The sequence below is a fragment of the Dendrobates tinctorius genome, unplaced genomic scaffold (assembly GCF_039654945.1).
Source record: "Dendrobates tinctorius isolate UK_male_01 unplaced genomic scaffold, ASM3965494v1 ptg000145l, whole genome shotgun sequence".
NCBI lineage: Eukaryota > Metazoa > Chordata > Amphibia > Anura > Dendrobatidae > Dendrobates > Dendrobates tinctorius.
This window is the reverse complement of record NW_027361812.1, coordinates 14,461,899-14,476,616: the sequence shown is the minus strand read 5'-3', so window position 1 is coordinate 14,476,616 and position 14,718 is coordinate 14,461,899.

Genomic DNA, 14,718 nt, shown 5'->3' with positions numbered 1-14,718 from the left:
TATCTTCAACATCATGCCCGTATTCTTAGGGTTAGAAATAGTGCTGACTACTGGGTTGCCACCCTGTTAGATCCACGGTACAAGAGCAAATTTAGCCTGCTGCTCCCCCCTGGAAAGGAATGCGCGAATGCTGCAGTATCAAAAAACGCTTGTGTTAAGAGTGGTTATCCCCAAGACAGTAGTGAGGCTCACAGTGTCCATTACAGTTCTAGACATACAACCCCAGGAACGTCAAATCATCATTGCAAAAACATTAGCAGCAGTGTAAGTGGTATTGGCAATTTTTGTGAGTCGTTTTTTAGACCTGCCCATGCACCAGCACAGAACAGAGTACAAGTCTGACATGCTGTGAACGACTGGAGAAGATGGTGCAGGAGTACCTCAAGCTCAATATCAATGTCATCAGGGTGGGTTTGGACCCTTTTGCATTTTTGTCTTCAAAAATGGAAGAGTGGCCTGAGATCACCTTTCATGGCTTGAAGGTTTTGTCAGGCCCGGCAGCCAGCGTTTTCTCAGAACGTATCTTCAGCGCTGCTGGTGGTGTCCTGACGGATACGCGCATTCGTCTGTCCCCTGAAAGTGTGGCCCACCTAACTTTCATCAAAATAAACAAGTCATGGATCTTCAATGACTTTTGCACCCCAGTCGCAGATTGGGCAGAATAGGCGATAGTGTCGTTTTTAGTGTCATTCATTGATCTCACGTTATTGCAGTCTGTGACACCTTTATTGTGGCTTCTGTGCCAGATGTGGCTTCTGCTGCTTATGTTGCAAACAATTTTTTGAAATGTGGAGACTTGAAGTTGGGTCTTCATCTGGTGTGTTGCTTGAAGTGGAAGGTGTGTCAGAGGCCACTTATACTGTTTCTACTTTATGGAAATTGATGCCACTTTAGTGGGGTGTGATAATAATTTTTTGAAATGCTGAGACTCCGTGTTGGGTCTCCATCTGTTGGGTTGCCTGAAGTGGAAGGTGTTCCAGAGGCATACTATAATATTTCTACTCTGGAAATTGATGCCTCTTTTGGGTGTGTGACAATAATAAATTTTATTTCTATAGCGCCGACATATTCCGCAGCACTTTACATTTCAGAGGGGACTTGTACAGACAATAGACATTACAGCATAACAATAATCACATAGATCATAACAGATACCAAGAGGAATGAGGGCCCTGCTCGCAAGCTTACAATCTATGAGGAAAAAAGGGAGACACGAAAGGTGGGTGGTAACAGTTGCCCTGATTGTATGGACCAGCCATAATGTTAAGTGTGTAACAGTACAGACACAGAGGGCTAATGGATGCATAAAGCATGTGGGAACATGATGCGGGGAACCTGGTTATGGTAAAAACTTTTGGCTGTGCCACACAGGGATAGATTAGGTTAATGTGTTGAGGCGGTAGGCCAGTCTGAATAAATGAGTTTTCAGGGCACGCTTAAAATTGTGGGGATTGGGGACTAATCGTATTGACCTGGGAAGTGCATTCCAAAGAATTGGCGCAGCACGTGTATAGTCTTGGAGACGGGAATGGGAGGTTCTGATTATTGTGGATGCTAACCTCAGGTCATCAGCAGAACGGAGGAGATGTAGGGTGGTGCTGAGCCATAAAGAGCTTTGTGGGTGAGGGTAATAAGTTTGTACTGGATTCTGGAGTGGATGGGTAGCCAGTCTAATGAATGGCACAAGGTAGAGTCATCGGTGTAACGATTGGCGAGGATTATGACCCTCGCAGCAGCATTCAAGACAGATTGGAGGGGGGAGAGTTTGGTAAGAGGGAGACCGATTAGAAGAGAGTTACAATAGTCGAGACGAGAAAGAATAAGAGAAACAGTAAGAGTTTTTGCAGAGTCAAAAGTAAGAAAAGGTCGAATTCTAGAAATGTTTTTGAGGTGCAGATAACAAGAGCAAGCCAGTGATCGGATGTGGGGGACAAAGGAAAGCTCAGAGTCAAGTATGACCCCAAGACAGCGGGCATGTTGCTGGGGAGTAATAGTGGAACCACACACGGAAATGGCAATGTCGGGTATAGGTACTTTAGTAGCGGGAGGAAACACAAGGAGTTCAGTCTTTGACAGGTTCAGTTTCAGATATAGTGAGGACATGATGTTAGACACAGCGTTTAGGTGTCATCAGCATAGAGATGGTACTGGAAACCAAATGTACTGATTGTTTGACCAATAGGGGCAGTGTACAAAGAAAAGAGGACGGGGCCTAGGACTGATCCTTGAGGAACCCCAACAGCAAGGGGAAGATGAGAGGAGGAGGAACCAGCAAAAGATACAGTAAAGAAGCGGTCAGAGAGATAGGAGGAGAACCAGGAGAGAACGGTGTCCTTGAGGCCAATGGAAAGGAGCATAGTGAGGAGGAGCTGACGATCCACAGTGTCGAATGCTGCAGAGAGATCCAAGAGAATTAGCATGGAGTAATGACCATTTGATTTAGCTGTTAGTAGATCATTAGAGACTTTAGTGAGGGCAGTTTCAGTAGAGTGTAAAGAGCGGAAACTGGATTGGAGAGGGTCGAGAAGAGAGTTATCAAAGAGATAGCGGATAAGACGCGAGTGGACCAGGCGTTCCAGGAGTTTAGAGATGAAGGGAAGATTAGAGACAGGTCTATAGTTAGCGGCACAGTTTTGGTCGAGGGATGGTTTTTTTAAGTAGTGGATGTATGATGGCATGCTTAAATGAGGAGAGAAAGATACCAGAAGAGAGAGAGAGGTTAAATATTTTAGTTAGGTGAGGGGTGACAGCAGGGGAAAGGGACAGGAGTAGATGTGACTGAAATGGGTCACTGGTGCAAGTGGTTGAGCGACAAGCTGCATGGAGCCTGCTTACTTCTTCTGTGACTGGTTCAAAATCAGAGAGTGAGCTAGATGCAGTGGGGGAGGGAGGACAGTGCATAGTATGAGGTGATTGGGAGATAATTTCCTGTCGGATCTGGTCAATTTTTTCTTTGAAATAATTGGCCAGATCGTCAGTTCTAAGCTTAGTGGTTGGGGCCTGTACTCTTGGGTTGAGTAGAGAATGAAAAGTGTCATAAAGACGTTTAGGGTTATTGGACAGTGAGGTGATGAGGGTGTTGAAATAGGTTTGTTTTGAGAGGTGAAGGGCAGTGCTGTATGTTCGAAGCATAAACTTATAATGGATGAAATCTTCGGGTAGGTTGGATTTTCTCCACAGACGTTCGGCGCACCTGGAGCACCGCTGCAGGAAACTTGTCTCCAGGGTGTGCCAGGGTTGCCACCATCTGTGTTGTGGTGTTCTATATATAGGAGGTGCAAATTCATCCAGGGCACTTTGAAGTGTTTCATTGTAATGCTTCAATGCAGAATCAGGACATGAGAGGGAGCAGATAGGGGCCAATGAAGACTGCAAGTTCTTCATAAGTTTCTGGGTGTTAATAGCCTGTATGTTTCTATAAATATGGAAAGTGGGGGTGACCTGAGCAGCCTGGCAGTTCTTGATAGAGAATGAAAGAAGGTTGTGGTCAGAGAGTGGGAGAGGGGAGTTTGCAAAATCATCCACTGCACAAAGCCGAGAGAAGACGAGGGAGTTTCTGTCTTTATGCGTTGGAGAATTAGTAAGCTGCGAAAGGCCAAAAGAGGAGGTTAGAGATAAAAGATGAGTAGCAGATGGGGAGAGGGTAAGAGCAATGGGGATGTTGAAATCGCCCATGATGAGGGTAGGGATGTCACAGGAGAGAAAATGTGGAAGCCAAGTGGCAAAATGATCCAGGAACTGATGGGAGGGGCCGGGAGGACGATATACCACCGCCACTCGCATGGAGAAGGGGGTGTAGTGTCTGACGGCATGGACCTCAAAAGAAGGGAAGACAAGTGAGGGTACTTGAGGGATAACCTGAAAGATACATTTTGGTTATAGGAGCAGACCAACGCCTCCACCTGCTCTATTGTCTGATCTTGGGGTATGAGAGGAGTGTAGTCCACCATATGAAAGAGCAGCAGCAGCGGTAGTGTCTGACTGCTGGATCCAGGTTTCAGTAAGAGCCAGAAGGTTAAGAGAATTAGAAAGGAAAAAGTCATGAATGAAGGAGAGTTTGTTACACACTGAGCGAGAATTCCAAATAATTTTTTTCAAATGTGAAGGCTTCAAGTTGGGTCTCCATTTGGTGGGTTGCCTATGTAAGTAGAGCTTCTAGACAGGCAGTTCTGCACTTACTTTCCTTACATATGTTGTAGCTGCTTTTTGTTCAGACCACGCGTCAGGTATGCCAGATCACCAGTGAGTCCGGATTGTGAGGTTTTGCGCCCTTCTGTTGCATGCGTTTGGAGACAAAGAGACTCAACACACAAGCCGTGGTCAAATCACTTTTACTAACGTAATGAAATACAAGGAAACTTTTATACCATTTACAACAATATGTGACTCTATGGAGCTCATTTGGCCCCCACCATCACCTCAGGGTTGTACCTTGTTTATAATGTACCCAGAACATGTTGTTGAGAACAAATATGACAGACTAATAGTCTACATAAGAATAACACATAGCAATAATAGGCAAAAGGCAGTTGAAGTCTTAAAGGTAATTAAAGGGATATAAAGCAAACCATTAACTCTTCTATATCAATTTCCCTCCTTTGTAAATGGTATAACCTTTGCCACAGGGTCAGCTGATGTCCACAAAGGAGCTACTGTCTCATGGGTCTAGTACCCATAAGGGGGCTTCCCACCTGCTTCTCCCATCCACTCAGTGTGGACACTCACTTTCCCCATCAGCAATGGCTACCTGGGGTCTATGATACACTACTGAAGGTTCAGCCTTAGATTCTTTTTTTATGCATACATTATCCAGTAGCTTAAGTAATACATATATTAGCTCTTTTATGGCTACATAAAGCAATAAGCAAAACAACAAAATTTGCATACAAGTCTATATAATGCCAAAAAAAATCCATCCTGCAAGGCCATTAAACCAATTTGCTGGATTTAGGAAAGAGAATGTGTTACCTCACCAGGAGTCTCTGTTTGCACATTGTTGTTTTAATAATTGGTCTCTAAGTTCACCTATTTTGTCTATACTGGCCCTGATCTGGAGATTGCCAGCAGGGTCGATATAATTACAACAGGTGGGACCAATTATTTGACACATTCCTCCTTCTTTTGCTGTCAGGTAATCTAGTACTATAGTATGTTGGTTAGTAACTATGATTAATTGTCTCTGTATTGTGTTAGTTTCATTAAGAACTTCAAGAATCTGGAAAATCTGATCGTCCAGGTAGTCGGTAGCTTCCACTAATTTATCCCACATTTGTGTTATGAAGGGGTATATTAGCATACTACTGAATATTTTATTTGTTATCCCTATTTCTACTAGATGCGGCCTACCATTTGACCGGGGCTTATTGTCTGCAGCCCTTCTATACAAGGTATGAATTGGAACTGCTGCTGTGTAGAGTTGAGCGAAACGGGTCGAAAAAATTCAAAAGTCGCCGACTTTTGGCAAAGTCGGGTTTCATGAAACGAAACCCGACCCTAGGATGAGGTCGGCCACGAGGTCGGCGACTTACGCGCCAAAGTCGCGTTTCAAAAGTTTGTTTTGCGCTCTTTTTCAGCCAATCAGGATCCACGGACACTGTGGGCAACGTGATGACCTAGGCACGGGTCACCACCATCTTTCAGAAGGGCATGCAAGTGATTGGCTTGCTTTGGTGGGCGTCACAGGGGGTATAAAAGGGCGTGCACGCCGACCGCCATCTTACTTCTGCCGATCTTAGTATAGGGAGAGGTTGCTGCTGATTCTGTAGGGAGAGCGTTAGGCAGGGAAGAAGACAAAAAAACTGCTTCTGCTGCTAGCGATTTGGCCTGCACAACACACAAGTCACTGTGTGTGCAGTGCAAGGGGAGGCTATATTGTGGTGTATCAGTGGTGTTGGTTGTTGGGCTGCCTTTTAAGGCTTCCTGACACGCTGGCATTGCTGTTTACCCACTGCTCCGCAAACTGCTTTTTTAAAAGCAATCCAATCTCCCTTATCCTCTAGTCACTTTTGTCACAGCTGTGCCATCGAGCGTGTCACATAGCGCTCAGATATCAGTGGGCCTCACACCATCCACAAGTGTCCAGTGTCCAAAAGTGTGCGCAGAGATTCAAAATCTCCATTATCCTCTCGTCACTTTGGTCACAGGCAGCTGTGCCATCGAGCGTGTCACATAGCGCTCAGATATCAGTGGGCCTCACACAATCCACAAGTGTCCAGTGTCCAAAAGTGTGCGCAGAGATTCAAAATCTCCATTATCCTCTTGTCACTTTGGTCACAGGCAGCTGTGCCATCGAGCGTGTCACATAGCGCTCAGATATCAGTGGGCCTCACACAATCCACAAGTGTCCAGTGTCCAAAAGTGTGCGCAGAGATTCAAAATCTCCATTATCCTCTCGTCACTTTGGTCACAGGCAGCTGTGCCATCGAGCGTGTCACATAGCGCTCAGATATCAGTGGGCCTCACACAATCCACAAGTGTCCAGTGTCCAAAAGTGTGCGCAGAGATTCAAAATCTCCATTATCCTCTCGTCACTTTGGTCACAGCTGTGCCATCGAGCCTGTCACATAGCGCTCAGATATCAGTGGGCGTCACACAATCCACAAGTGTCCAGTGTCCAAAAGTGTGCGCAGAGATTCAAAATCTCCATTATCCTCTCGTCACTTTTGTCACAGGCAGCTGTGCCATCGAGCCTGTCACATAGCGCTCAGATATCAGTGGGCCTCACACAATCCACAAGTGTCCAGTGTCCAAAAGTGTGCGCAGAGATTCAAAATCTCCATTATCCTCTCGTCACTTTGGTCACAGGCAGCTGTGCCATCGAGCGTGTCACATAGCGCTCAGATATCAGTGGGCCTCACACAATCCACAAGTGTCCAGTGTACAAAAGTGTGCGCAGAGATTCAAAATCTCCATTATCCTCTCGTCACTTTGGTCACAGGCAGCTGTGCCATCGAGCGTGTCACATAGCGCTCAGATATCAGTGGGCCTCACACAATCCACAAGTGTCCAGTGTCCAAAAGTATGCGCAGAGATTCAAAATCTCCATTATCCTCTCGTCACTTTGGTCACAGGCAGCTGTGCCATCGAGCGTGTCACATAGCGCTCAGATATCAGTGGGCCTCACACAATCCACAAGTGTCCAGTGTCCAAAAGTGTGCGCAGAGATTCAAAATCTCCATTATCCTCTCGTCACTTTGGTCACAGCTGTGCCATCGAGCCTGTCACATAGCGCTCAGATATCAGTGGGCCTCACACAATCCACAAGTGTCCAGTGTCCAAAAGTGTGCGCAGAGATTCAAAATCTCCATTATCCTCTCGTCACTTTTGTCACAGGCAGCTGTGCCATCGAGCCTGTCACATAGCGCTCAGATATCAGTGGGCCTCACACAATCCACAAGTGTCCAGTGTCCAAAAGTGTGCGCAGAGATTCAAAATCTCCATTATCCTCTCGTCACTTTGGTCACAGGCAGCTGTGCCATCGAGCGTGTCACATAGCGCTCAGATATCAGTGGGCCTCACACAATCCACAAGTGTCCAGTGTCCAAAAGTGTGCGCAGAGATTCAGAATCTCCATTATCCTCTCGTCACTTTTGTCACAGGCAGCTGTGCCATCGAGCCTGTCACATAGCGCTCAGATATCAGTGGGCCTCACACAATCCACAAGTGTCCAGTGTCCAAAAGTGTGCGCAGAGATTCAAAATCTCCATTATCCTCTCGTCACTTTGGTCACAGGCAGCTGTGCCATCGAGTGTGTCACATAGCGCTCAGATATCAGTGGGCCTCACACAATCCACAAGTGTCCAGTGTCCAAAAGTGTGCGCAGAGATTCAAAATCTCCATTATCCTCTCGTCACTTTGGTCACAGGCAGCTGTGCCATCGAGCGTGTCACATTGCGCTCAGATATCAGTGGGCCTCACACAATCCACAAGTGTCCAGTGTCCAAAAGTGTGCGCAGAGATTCAAAATCTCCATTATCCTCTCGTCACTTTGGTCACAGGCAGCTGTGCCATCGAGCCTGTCACATAGCGCTCAGATATCAGTGGGCCTCACACAATCCACAAGTGTCCAGTGTCCAAAAGTGTGCGCAGAGATTCAAAATCTCCATTATCCTCTCGTCACTTTGGGCACAGGCAGCTGTGCCATCGAGCGTGTCACATAGCGCTCAGATATCAGTGGGCCTCACACAATCCAAAAGTGTCCACTGTCCACAAGTGTGTGCAGAAATTCTAAATCTCCCCTGTCCTATAGACACCTTGTACCTTGTTTTACATTACTATATAGTTTGTTGGATTTTGTCTACATTTCTACCAAAAATGAGGAAGGCTGGTGGAAGAGGCCATGGAATTGGGCGGGGGTTGGCAGCTGGTAATGATGGTGTTGGTGGTGGATCTGATGGTAGTGGCAAGAGCAAAATAGGACCGAATGCAGGAGGTGCTGACCCTGCGTCATCGTCTGGCTACATAAGGCCTCGAACGCTTAGTTTTCTAGGAGTTGGCAAACCGCTTTTAAAGGCAGAGCATCAGGAAAAAGTTTTGTCTTACATTGCTGACTCAGCCTCCAGCTCTATCGCCTCCTCTTCTTCAGTTGTAAAAAGTAAAAGCACTGAGTCGTCATTGGAGGCTCATGTTCATGAACCACACCTTTCCTTGTGTCCTTCACCCCAACCAAGATTGAAGGATGACGCAGGCCATACTACTGATTACTCCATGGAGCTGTTTTCACATACCATGCCTGGATTATCAAGTGAAATGGTGAATTACCCAGGCCAAGATGAATCTGACATGGAGTGCACTGATGCACAGCCGCTGATGGATGATTCTGCTGGTACATTCACTCAGAGCACTACATTGTCCTCGCAGTGTACAGAGCCAGATTTTGACCCTGATGAGACTCAGGTGCCCCTTCCCGCACACTATACCACCATACACGGTGACACAGAGAAAGGTGCACATGACATAGAAGAGGAGGTGATGGATGACCCAGTTGTTGACCCAGATTGGCATCCATTGGGGGAAGAGGGTGCTGCTTCCAATAGCTGAGATGAGGAGCATCCACAGCAGACATCGACATCGCAACAGCTGTTATCTGGCAGGCCTGGAGCACTCCAAAGACAGGTTCCAAACATCAAAAGAGTTGCTGGACAGCTGGTCCAGAGGGTCAAAAGATCACAGCGTGCTAGGCCGCAAAATGTCTGCCAAAGTAGGAAGAGTGCAGTGTGGCACTTTTTTGAACAAAATCCTCATGATCAGGCCAAGGTTATCTGTAAGGCTACTTTCACACATCAGGTTTTCGGCGTCAGGCGCGATCCGGCGTCGTGCCGGAACGCCGGATCCGGCAAATGTTTAGTAAAACCGGATGTGACGGATCCGGTTTTCTGCCGGATCCGTCTTTTTCTTGACAGACAAAACCGGATCCGTCTCATCCGGTTCATCCGTTTTTCTATCCGTTTTTCGACGGATTACGCCGGATCCGGTTTTTAAAATTGACCCTTGTGGCCTTCCGAACGGGATTAGCTACTGGAAAACTATATATAGCATGTTCCTACAGCCCTTCTTTGACAGGTTGTAGAGGAGAAAGTGCAGGTTGGAGAGAAGAGCAAGTTACTGGCGAAGATGGATGTTGTCATTGGAAATATTTTGAAGAATTTGGCGGATTTTATAGCGGAGGCGAATCGTTTGAGGGTGATTGTTCTGGAGAAGGAGAGAGCGAGACAGCAGCACATCAGGCATCGTAGACGACGTTTGTGGATCCACCCCATCACAGCCAAGAGAATGACGCGTGGGGTCTATTCTACACTCTGCATGGACCTTCGACGAAACCCGGATACATTTTTTGGATATGTTAGGATGAAAATGGAGAATTTTGATTACTTGGTGGAGCGCATTGCACACCTCATAAGAAAAGCGGACACCTATTGCCGCTTCTCTGTTTCACCCGCAGAGCGTCTGATGGTGACTTTAAGGTAAGCCACATTTATTGTATGTGATCGCATCAGAGCACACTTTCACTGCAATCTTGTTGGTGGTAGTTTGTATCTCCAAGTGTTATAGCTCAGTTTTGGTATGTAATGCTGTGATTTAAAACTAATTTATTGTTTTTTAATTCCCCACAGATTTCTTGCAACTGGAGAATCCCTTTCGTCACTGCATTTCCAGTACAGACTCGGGATTTCCACCATATCTGGAATTGTGAAGTACACATGCCGTGCACTGTGGGACTCCTTAGCTGAAGAGTTTTTACCAGAGCCCACAACAGAGAGGTGGATTGAAATTGCTGACAAGTTTCAACAGATATGTCAGTTTTCCAACTGCTTGGGCGCTGTGGACGGGAAACATATCCGCATTGTAAAGCCAGCTGGATCGGGATCGGAATATTTCAATTACAAGAAATATTTTTCAATTGTCCTCATGGCCATCGCTGACGCGGAATACAAATTTATTGCGGTTGATATTGGGGCCTATGGCCGCTCCAATGACTCTCAAGTTTTCAAACTGTCTGCCATGGGGCGTAAACTGTATGGAAACACCTTCCAGTTCCCACCACCTAGACCGCTGCCGCAAACATCTGGTCCACCTATGCCATTTGTCTGTGTAGGGGATGAAGCCTTCCAGCTTTCAGAACACCTTTTGAAACCGTACTCTAGCAGAGGATTGACAAGACCAAAACGCATTTTTAATTACCGCCTCACAAGAGCAAGAAGAATGGTTGAATGTACCTTTGGTATTCTGACAGCCAAATGGCGGGTCCTATTGACTGCGATCAACCTCAAGACAGAAACTGTGGACGAGGTGATCAAAGCTTGCGTGGTACTCCACAATTTTGTTATCTGCAAGGAACCCATTTCCATTGAGGACACCTCTGAAGAAACCACCTTGCAAGATTACCATGACATTACCACTAGAAGTTCTGTGACGGTTTCAGTAATGAGGGACAATTTTGCACTATACTTTATGTCACCTCAAGGCAGAGTACACTGGCAGGATGACAGAGTGTGAAAGATTTGTGCCCTAACCAAACTTGTGTACCTTCTGTACCAACAGTATATACCTTTGCCAACCAAAGTTGGCTATCTTGTCATGGTCTCTATTTTTAGCTTTAGGCCACAGGTGTGTACCTGGTTGTGTTTTATGCAAAGTATTTCACCTTTTAACAAAAGTTGTGTACATTGTTAGGAAATCACCAACAATAAACACAACTTTTTAGGTGAAATACTTTGCTTCAAACACAACCAGGAACACAACTGTGGCAAAAAGCTAAAATTTACCCACAGTTATATACCTGGTTTTGAATACCTTTTTACCTTTTAAATACCCTGTATTTAACCTTTTTTTTAAATATATTTCGCCGCAGAAAGAAATGACAGACAACCAGTGTAAACAATAATTTAACTTTTATTTAAAATATTTTTTTTTTGTAAACTGTTTTTTAAAGTTAAAAAAACTTTTTTAATAAAGGTTTGAAACCAACTGGGCATTTTTATTACAAAACACATCATAAATCTGTGTAGTATGGGGTGGAAATACTGCTGGAGGGGCTGCGAGACACTTCGACAATGGGAGTGTGGAGAGAGGACTGGGATCGTGGTGGGGAAGGAACAGTTAGAGGTGATGGTGTGGAAAAAGCTACAGAATGGGTGGACATGTGGGAGGCAGAAGAGGTGGTGGGCGGTGGAGTGGAGGGTTGGGCAGGGACTGTAGGAGCAGATGATGTTGATGGAAAGTTGTATGGGGAAGGAGTTTGGTACGGGGAAGGAGTTTGGTACGGGGAAGGAGTTTGATACGGGGCAGGTTGCTGGAAGTGGGGAGATGTCTGGTACTGGGGAGGTTGCTGGTACTGGGGAGGTTGCTGGTACTGGGGAGGTTGCTGGTATGTAATAGGAGGGGGAGGATGGAAAGTGGCTGGAGGGGGTGCAGATGTAATAGGAGAGGGAGGATGGAAAGTGGCTGGAGGGGGTGCAGATGTTATAGGAGGGGGAGGATGGAAAGTGGCTGGAGGGGGTGCAGGTGGAGGTTGGGAGGTAACCTGCTGTAGAGCACCGTGGCACGAATGCATTACATGCATCTGCTGGGTAGGAGATAGTGTTGCCATGCGCTCCACAACAGACCTGAAAAAGGTGTGGTTTGGCGAAGATCTTGCTTCTGAATGCATGGTTTGCAGAAGTGTCTTCACCTCCAGAATGCTGGAGTTGATCTGCTGAAAGCCTGCGGAGATTTGCTCTGACAAGACTTTTAGACAGTTCTGGAAAGATGCATTCAGATTCAAGAACTCTGGCGCACAACTCTTTTCCTGACCCCTCTGCCGCTGCCGCCCAGTACCCGCAGGTGTACTAGAGGTGGCAGTGGCAGAAGGGTGGGGTAAAGGGAAAGCGATCTCCTCACCAGCAGCTTCATGTAATGTAGGCGGCCACGATGCTCCTGTGCTGGTGGATGGGACAGATGGGTCGAATGTGTGGGAAGGCTGGGAAGGTGCAGATGTACCGGGGCGGTCGAAGTGTCCCTCGGTGCCGGTCTCCTCAGGGATCGCCTCAGAAGGGTCCAATCGTGCAGGCTCCCGAGTGCTGCTCACCGTGCTGTGGAATAAAGAATAAAAAAAACCATTAAAATAGTGACATGGTATGGCCCTGGCTGAAAAAAAAAAGTTACATCTAAACATTTTTTTGTCACATGTGGTGTGTAATATTTACCTTCTGGTGAGCATTGTCTCCCGGAGGAACGACAGGGCTCGTGCGTACTTGTACTTGCTCCTGCGTCCTCCAGATCCACTCGGGGCCCGCATCTCTTTATTGAACTCCTTCTTGAAACGATCCCTCACAGACCTCCACCGCTTCACAATTCTCTCCCCTGAAATGAGAAAGGACAAAGTGGTTAGTATACAACATCAGTGTTTCCCAAACTCCAGTCCTCATGGTCCCCAGGGGTCATGTTTTCAGGATTTCCAAAGTAAATAGAAATCCTGAACACATGATCCGTGGGGACCACGAGGACTGGAGTTCGGGAAACACTGGTTTAAATCAAGCAACCGGTACTGTATATACTTACGCTCTTTAATCTGGGCCCGAGCTTCGAGGTCCTCCCAGCGGTCCACAAGGAGCGAACAGATTTCCTCCCAGAGTCGTCGGGTAACGATCAGGTCAGCGTGGCGGCGGTCAGCCATATTCCAGAGCGGCTCCCTTTCTCTGACGAGATCGATGAGGCGGTCCACATCAATCCCTCCATCCTCACCGTCAGAGTCGGGAGCACGCTGTGAAGGCTGTTAAAGAAAAAGACAAAAATAACATAATTAGCCTCCACAAAAGAAATGAAATAAAAAGTGCAAAAAAAAAGCAAAAATATTTATACTTACACGCTGGTGACCGCCGCGTTGCTGTCGCCGACGACCCTGGGAGGCACTGCGAGGACCTCTTGGCCGAGCACCAGATTGGGAAGACTAGAGAAGAAAACAAAAAATGTTATGTCTTTGGATGTAGGCATTTGTTTGCTGTGTGTGGTCTGCAGAACATTGTTTTCTATGTGTTGTGTGTAGTGTGATGTTGTGTTTCTGCGTTTGATGCAAAAAACTTACCAATTGTGAGCCCACTCCAAGTGTCTGTCCACCCCTTCCTTCTTCTTCTGGGAGCTCCTCTTCATCTTGTGATTCCTGTTTTGAAATAAAAGGCAATGAATACACATATATTACAGAGATGATGGATTTTGGAAATAAAAACTTACCGTCAAACGCTGACGATGCGAGGGAGGGCTCCCAGAAGATGTGCTGTCTTCCTCATGGCCAGACTCCATGGCTGTGGGTGGTGTTTCTGCTGCTGCCATTGCTGCTGCTGCATCTATTGGGCGGCTGTTGAATAAAGAGAAACAAAGGGCCAATGAATATCTTGATATTCCATAGCCCTAGTTTGGAGGAATGGGGGATTTGATAATTACCGTCTCTCATCTGCTGCTGGACTCCCCTCCCGTTGTTCAGCATGCTGCTCCATTTGGGGTGGTGCTGATGGTGCTGCTGCTGCAGATGTCTGCTGCCTTCTCCTGCTCCTGGTTCTTGGCTTGGGTGGCATGTTGGGTGTGGCTGAGGGTCCCACTGTCTTGCTTTTATATATGTCCTGTGGGCAGAGCTACTGAGCATGCTCAGACCAAAGAAACCGGATCCGGCGCATTGCGGCGCTCATAGGCTTTCATTGTATGAAAAAGCCGGACACGCCGGATCCGGCGTGTCCGGCTTTTTCCCCGGAAACAAAAAACGTTACAGTAGCCGTTTTTTCCAGACGCCGGATCGCGTCACATTGCCGGATCCGGCGAAAATCGGATGAAACGCATGGCCATCCGGCTCGATCCGGCTCTAATGCAAGTCAATGGGGGGGAAACCGGATCCGGCATTGCATTTCACCGGATCCGGTTTTAGTCAAAAGCGCCGGATCGCGCCTGACACCGAAAACCTGATGTGTGAAAGAGGCCTTAGAAGTGCGCAAAGACCTTTAGCCGAGGGAAAAATCTGAAAAATTTGAATACCAGTTGCATGCTTAGACATTTAACCAGCATGCACTTGCAAGCGTGGACACAACACCAAACCTCAAGTGCCACATGTGCAACTGATCACAACGAAGGTAGTCAGCAACGCTACATTGTTTCCCCCACTGTAAGCCCACCGGTTAGCACAGCAGCAAATGTTGAGGTGTCGTTGCAAGACCACAGCAGTCAGGGAATCCCACTGTTATATCAACGAAAGAC